The 7,281-nt window shown below is 31.5% G+C and overlaps 1 protein-coding gene across 3 annotated transcripts in view; it reads right to left on the reverse strand.

Moving 5' to 3' along the window:
* Window positions 1-7,281, reverse strand: part of LOC136973217 (uncharacterized) — a 232,433-nt gene that overhangs the window by 35,785 nt on the left and 189,367 nt on the right. The gene's annotated exons all lie outside the window — the stretch shown is intronic.

The raw sequence follows: 7,281 nt of genomic DNA on the forward strand, positions 1-7,281 counted from the left end.
AATGAAATTACGAAAGAGACGAATGAAGGTCATAACCTCTGTATGAGAAAAAAATAGTAAGAAACGAAAAAGTAAGATGAAAGTAGAGAGCATCGTTAAAAAATTTTTGCTTATTCTTCGGCAGGATTTTTTAAAAATATGTTTTGTACGAGTTCGGATTATCTTTATATTTATAAAAAATCCAGCTACGAGTTGCATAACTTTCCCGGCTGTTAAGAGATTTTATTTTAAAAATAACTTTGATATTATTAATCATACTATCAATAAAAAAAATGTGTATGGCGCCATCTATTATGAGATTCTACCATAAAAAACTTACATTATTAATTATTATAAAATGTCAAAACGCTGAATTTTCGTCACTACCTTTGAGGGCAGTGACGAGTTTTATTTAAAACATTGTAAATACTAATAACGAGTAAAGTCCGAAACTAAGACCGATCCCTCTCGAGATATAACACCATCCTCTCTATCCTCCCATCCTCTTGACCTTTGAAACATCAAAATTTAATAGCATCGATATCCCTTATACACAAGTTACCATGTCAATATCTGCATCTAAATCAATATCAGTCTACTTCACATTCAGAATCTGGTTCTTCTGAACAGCCTTTATTTTCATTTTCCCTTAACATATCGTATTATGAGCCATTGAGAGCATTAGTGATGAAACCTTTTTTAAATGAATGCTTCACTATTCTTTCTGGGATTAGTTTCCAAGCTATTGACACCCCTTCTACCATTACGTTCGATTTTGAGAATATTAATTTACTTTAAAGGTAAATTAATTATACAGTAATACAGTAATTACATCACACTATTCATTGTTCGTGAAACTTTAAATTCAGTGGTTGATGGATTCAAAACACAAAAACAAATGCGTTTCTGAATTATCCAAAAGAGCCCTGGTCCCATAATCGAGTTTCTGCCGTATTTCCAAATAAGTGATTCAAATGATTATTGAAGATTCAGCAATAGCATTTGGGTTCAAATGATGGAGGATGCTACTTTTTGCTGGATTTTTACAATATATATGCTGTATATAGAGTAACAAAACACAGTAGACTAAACATAAACTAAACGTATACAAAATAAATATAAGTTACATATGAGTGCACTGTTTTAATAACATATTCCAATTATTCCCAAATGGAAGTTGTTAAAATGCCCAAACTCTGCCCGTGTACATGCCCCCGTGATATATTTATAGTTTTGACATTAACGGCCAGATGGTCGAGGCGGTTGTGATATCAGCCTGACGCTCTGGGAACCAAGATCGAGTATGGACGAGCAACCCCGGGAATTTTTCGTGTACAGTCCGTCCCGGATATGTTGTGCCTCATCCCTCTCAACACACAGTCGTCTCTATTATGGCCTTGACCGAACCCACGATGGTTATGGAAAAAAAAGGCATTCTTAGAGTCCACAGCGCGGAAAGAGAGGAAAAATTGGTCTTCTACGATATTTTTTTTCGTATTTCTAGTGTAAAAATACAAAATAAGTTTTTCATTTCTTATTGTCTTCCTCAAGTCGACATTTACAGTATATACCAATTTTCATTACTATCTACAGACCATAATTTTTAGTGAAGACAGAACTGTAACTTAGATTGAATACTGTACTGTACATCACCAAAATTGTACGATACAAATGTATATTATATGTTTTATTATATGTATTCATATTTTAAAAATATTTCTTTCGTCTAAGTATTTTCCTACTGGCGAAAAATGCAAAGATTCCTTATCAATATGAAAAATGTCGACTAAATCTCAGGCCTATGCTATTATTTTCCGCGAAAATCTTATAAAAAAAAAAAAAAAAAAAAAAAATAGATTTAATAGAAGAAAATGAAGAATTAGTTGTATTTTTCAACACATTACCAACGGTTTAACAATTACATAATGTACAGTACATATACCATATTTGCTTCGGTATAAGACACATCCTATTTTCCAAAAGGATTTTTACGGAGAAAAATTAGTACAATTCTAATCTACTTTATTGAAAAATAAAATAGGTCTACTGTAATTTTCGTACAATTGGTGTGTAAATGTATTTAGGTAAAAAAGCAAAGAATCTTCAAGTACAAACAACAACATTGCAACAACTAGACTAGTTATTTCCTAAATAAAAAATATTTGCCAGCGTATAAGATGCACTCCCATTTTCAGACAGTATTTTTCGGAAAAAAGTGTTTTATACGCCGGAAAAGTATGATAAATATAAAAGAGCAATTTTATATTACGGGTGTATGTGAACCAGTGCCATTTCAACGTACGGGCACACTGGGCAGTTGCCGGGGGGCCACACGCTAATTTAACATTAATTTACCGATCACCCGCCGGTTGTAGGCTGGGCCTAGTGCACTTTGCCCAGAGGCCTATAATGCTGAAAGATAGCCCTGATATGAACCCAAACACGACTATCTTTTTAGTTAAGATCGACTAAGGGTTCGTCCACTAATTACGTGTACAACCCGTCGCACACCAATAGCCGCGAAGAAAGATCGCAAAAAATATTGTACTCGACGGGTTGGGAGGAAGTCAAAAGTGGCTGAAAAACTGTTTGCGTAATTAATGGACTAACAGACATTTTCTGTTTGCAAAACTATAAAAAAAACTAATTATGTAGTTTTATTCATCAATCAATAAGAAAAGTCTGTATAATTTATTATTATCTTCCGGTAATAAAACAGAAGTAATCTTTGTATACCTATTATGAATGCTAATGTTAAATTAAAGATACTGTTTATCAAAATTAATCGTGTAATTAAAAATGATTAATTCTGATATATTTTGACTTGATGTTAATATTAAAGTTCCTAATTGGTCTACGAGGAATACTTCTCCATTTTAATTACCGGAAGATAAGAATATAAATTTACATTTTAATGAAATTGAACAACTGCCAATAAATTCATTAGTATTTGTATCGTATTCTCACTAATCTGAACCTTTTTTTTTTTTTTTTTTTTATTTTTTAGCAAACCCGCTATTGGTTCGGCCAGGCCTCCAATGGGGTGGGAGGATGGTGAGAGATTCGACTTATCGAAGTCGGACCACCCACAAAAAATTTCTGAGATTACTCGCCTGGATTCAAAATATTAAACTTATACTGTACTTAATTTCACATTAAGTATTTCAAACACTTAAAAGAGACGAGAGTAAAACTTTGTATAAATAAAATATTAACAAAAATGTCTGAAAAACATACACATGGGAGTTCGACATAATTTCTCTCACCAGTTCATAAAGGTTTATAAAATGGTGAGAGAGGGTTCGACTATAAAACTATATCTGTTCCAAACTATATCTGAGCACACTACTAGCCGAGTGAATAACACCACTAAACAGTGGCAATTGGTCGTGGATTCGCGCCTAACCCAACGAAATTGCCACGTGGAGTTTTCTGGATGTGCTCTTCACTTGTCTAATACCTAAATAGGGACTAGTTTCCCGAAGAAAATCCTCTCGGAGACTCTCCGGGAGGACTTTCTACGCATTGAATAAAGAACGTAACATAAGAGGACAGTATACCAAGGGAATAGCTGATTGCCCCATCGTGTTGCGTCGCCTTATTAATTCAATCCAGTCCAAGCTTGAAAGAAAACTACCAGCTTAAGTCTTTATTATTTATTAATAAAGACAAAGTACAAAAAATCCGAGAATCGGGTAGATGAAGTGATTATTCTCACAGCATTCAATCGATAAACGGGCGGTTCGGGAACGAAAACGAGTAAAGTTGTTGGTAAAAGTAGAAAGCTATTCTACTATATTTAATCATTTTCAAGTCTACTTGTTACATTTACGTCAGTAAGTATCTTGATTATATTTTATAACTATAAAACCTTGTCAATACAAATACAATTTTAACTTAACGTAGGGCTACTTTTGGATAATTGAAGGGTTTTAGTTTGGGTTAGTGCGTCAATGTAAAATTGCATTCTTCTATGTCTAAGACATTGTATGAGCTGTTTTGGATATCATATATACTATAGTTTTGAATGATTAGAATGGTCATGTCTTGAGCAAGTCTAAATAAAAGATACGAGTACATTTTCATGAAAATCGTATTAATGAGGCAGAGAAAATTATGAATAATAGACTTTATCTGTGAATAATTTTGTACTCAATATTCTCTTATTTCTTAGGAATCTTTTAACTAAAAATTAAGAGTAATATTCCTTAAATAAATGTACAAAACCGACATACCTGGAACAGATCGTCCATGAAAATCCCCAGAATTATTCGCCCGGATTCGATCTCGAATTCCCAGAGATCAAATCCTGGCCTCCTCTACCATCCGGCAATCAAGATTTTTCACTTGTGAAATGATGGATTACAAAAGACATTTGGTATTTTCCTAGTTTGTCTGGTCGTTATTAATGAATTGTACAATTCATTAATAATACACAATTTGACAATTCAGTTTAAAACTACATGTATTCAAAAAAATCACTTCTTGTCAGATTTTGAAAAAAATCAAATCTGCGGGTGCCTCCAGAGAGGACTTTTTATAGAAAACTGGCCCGGTAGTGTGACCAAGTACGTTCAGGAACCCGGGCCCCTTACTTTTGTAAATAAATTTTAAAAATAAATCAAATATGAACAGAAAAAATATTTAAATGTGACAAACGCGCTTACAATTATATATAATGCTAAAAACGGCCTTTTATACTTTTCCAAAATTTTCACAAAGTATAAAAAAACATTTACGATTTCTTATAGCGCTGTAATCTTTTATGTATTAATCGTTAACATCCTTAAGTTCATTAAAATGCTACAATATATAGCTTGATAATCCTAGAAAGATGTAAGGCAATGTTTTACAATTTGGAACGTTAATGTAAAACAAGACAAAGTTTGGAACGGAAAACAATGCTTCTTTTAATTAATATACTTGGAAGAAATCAAAAGTTTTCATATGCAGGGAGAAATTTATAATTATAACTTATGTATATAGGTTTATATATTTTAATCGTGTGACTTTTGTTCTTAACGAGTTCTTTAATTTTATCAGGCATAATTTTATCAGGCATTTTCGTAGTTAAAGACAAAATATTTCAGCGTTCTGTAATATTATTAAAATAAAGTTAAAGAACAAAAATAACTATCGTATATTTTCTTTTCCACACTTTTTGGTTTTTCGTGTTTATTTTTATATGAAACAAAAACAAAAGAAACAAAAATAAAAATGAAACAAAAACAAAAGAAACAAAAATAATTAATCTTGATGTAAAATCACTGGATTTTGTGAATGGATTTACCACGGCAATCAGTGCAGTAACTAGCTGAAAAGCGGCAATACAAGTAAAAATATCGTTACAATGCCGGACTGAAATTTTTAATCATATTTTTAATTTATTTCATTTAAAATATATGCTTTACACCTCAAATTAGTACTGTAGTGTCTTGCCCCCATTCATCACACTTTTCCGTTAGCAATGGAGTTGTGCTGGTCATCTAACTCCTCCCCGAAAAATTTTTGAATTGAAATAACGTGACCTCTGGTTTGCATCTGACTTTCGTATTCCATTAATTGGGGTCTCCAGCTCCTAAGCTTTCCATATCTGGTCTTGAATGTCATTTATCTAACACCGTTTTCGAGATTAAGGAAGGACAGACAGACGGACAACAGTGGGAATTTACAGATCTACAAATTTTTCAAATTTCAGCCCAACAAATAGTTCATAAAAATGGCTGACAGTAATTTACATTGTAAAAATATTGAAGAAAAATATAAAATTTTTATGGTTTTTTTGTTTTAATTTATTGTACTTGTCGCCAGAAGACGTTTTTAGACAATTTACATGTTTTTTGCAGAGGCCTAGCCTCAAATAAAAGGTCGTGTCTGTAAGTGAATTTTTATGTATTTGAATTGTCAATGACAACTGAAAAGACGAGTTATGAAGACAAAAATTTTATTTGTATTCTTCAATATTTTTACAATGTAAATTACTGTCAATCAGTTTATAATGGATAATATGTAAGAGTTTACTCTTCATCTACAACGCTATTGGGTACATTACACTGTATAGGGGTAAATTTAGATTTACAAGTTTTAATTCGGGTCCCCTTGTAATATCGGTTCTAGTTACGCTACTGACTGGCCTCTAATTAGGTGCCTAAACACGTAAAGAAAACCTGAAAAGCAGCTGGTTAGTGAGGTGAGCAATAACCAGTGTTCGATGATTTTTTTTCCCACTCGACTATTGGCGGGTCATGTTTCTAATTTCCTACGAAAAAATTAATATACGAATACTCGTTTTATAAGAATGAATAATTCTTTTTAGAAAAATAACGAAAGTAAATTGTATAAAAATATATATATTGATAAAGTATAATTTCAGAAAAAGAAAATACATTCAAAACAAGAGAAATTCAAATAATTTCTAAATTAACGACATCTCATTCATACGATGATGCACTAACTGCAATATTCCGAGATACACTACATCGACTGTAGACGATATTTGTCATTGCTAGACTCTATTGTGTATTGTTATCCATCCATAACCAGGAACAGATTCGGACAATTTCTCTACAAGCATAAATTTTATAGAAAGAATATGGAATAAAATATATTTTATTTTAAACCTTAAAGTTTTTGAACTCGTCATCCTAAATAAAAATGGATAATTTATGCTTTTCGTTTAAACTGTCCTTTCTTTTATCGATATGTTCTAGGACAGTTCATTCTAAATTCCTTGAAGTCCTTTTAAAAAAGTGGAAAAGAATGCAGAAACTTCTAGATTACGTAACATTTATTTTCATTTATTTCGAAAACGATGAATTGCGTCCAATTCTTGAAACTGTATTCAAAAGGCTGACAGAAAATATTCTATATACGACTATTACTTACGCCATAACGGATATTTCAAGAAATGCGAGATGACAATGCTTTATTCCGTACGTTTCGGTGGTTGTTTTGATAAAAATTGAAAATAAAATTGAATAGACCTATTTTGAAATGTCAATTATATTTCATTAATTTTCAATAAAATATACTTATAAAATAAGTCTAATTTTAATAATTTTTTGAATGACATTATCTTAGTATTATACACTATGATTTATTTGATGTATCAACTACACTGAATCGTCAAGTGTGAGATGTGCTTACCGCGTTTTTAAGGGGTAAAAAATTACTTGATAAATTTAGTTTTTGTAATAGGAATACAGTACATGATATTTTAATTTATCTAATATTACATAAAAATGACGAAATATATTTTTAGGCCATCCTTTAATTATGTACAGTTTTTGAATCAGTTTTGAC

This window comes from Centruroides vittatus, unplaced genomic scaffold (genome assembly GCF_030686945.1).
Source record: "Centruroides vittatus isolate TY-2023 unplaced genomic scaffold, ASM3068694v2 contig_3118, whole genome shotgun sequence".
In the NCBI taxonomy this organism is placed as follows: domain Eukaryota; kingdom Metazoa; phylum Arthropoda; class Arachnida; order Scorpiones; family Buthidae; genus Centruroides; species Centruroides vittatus.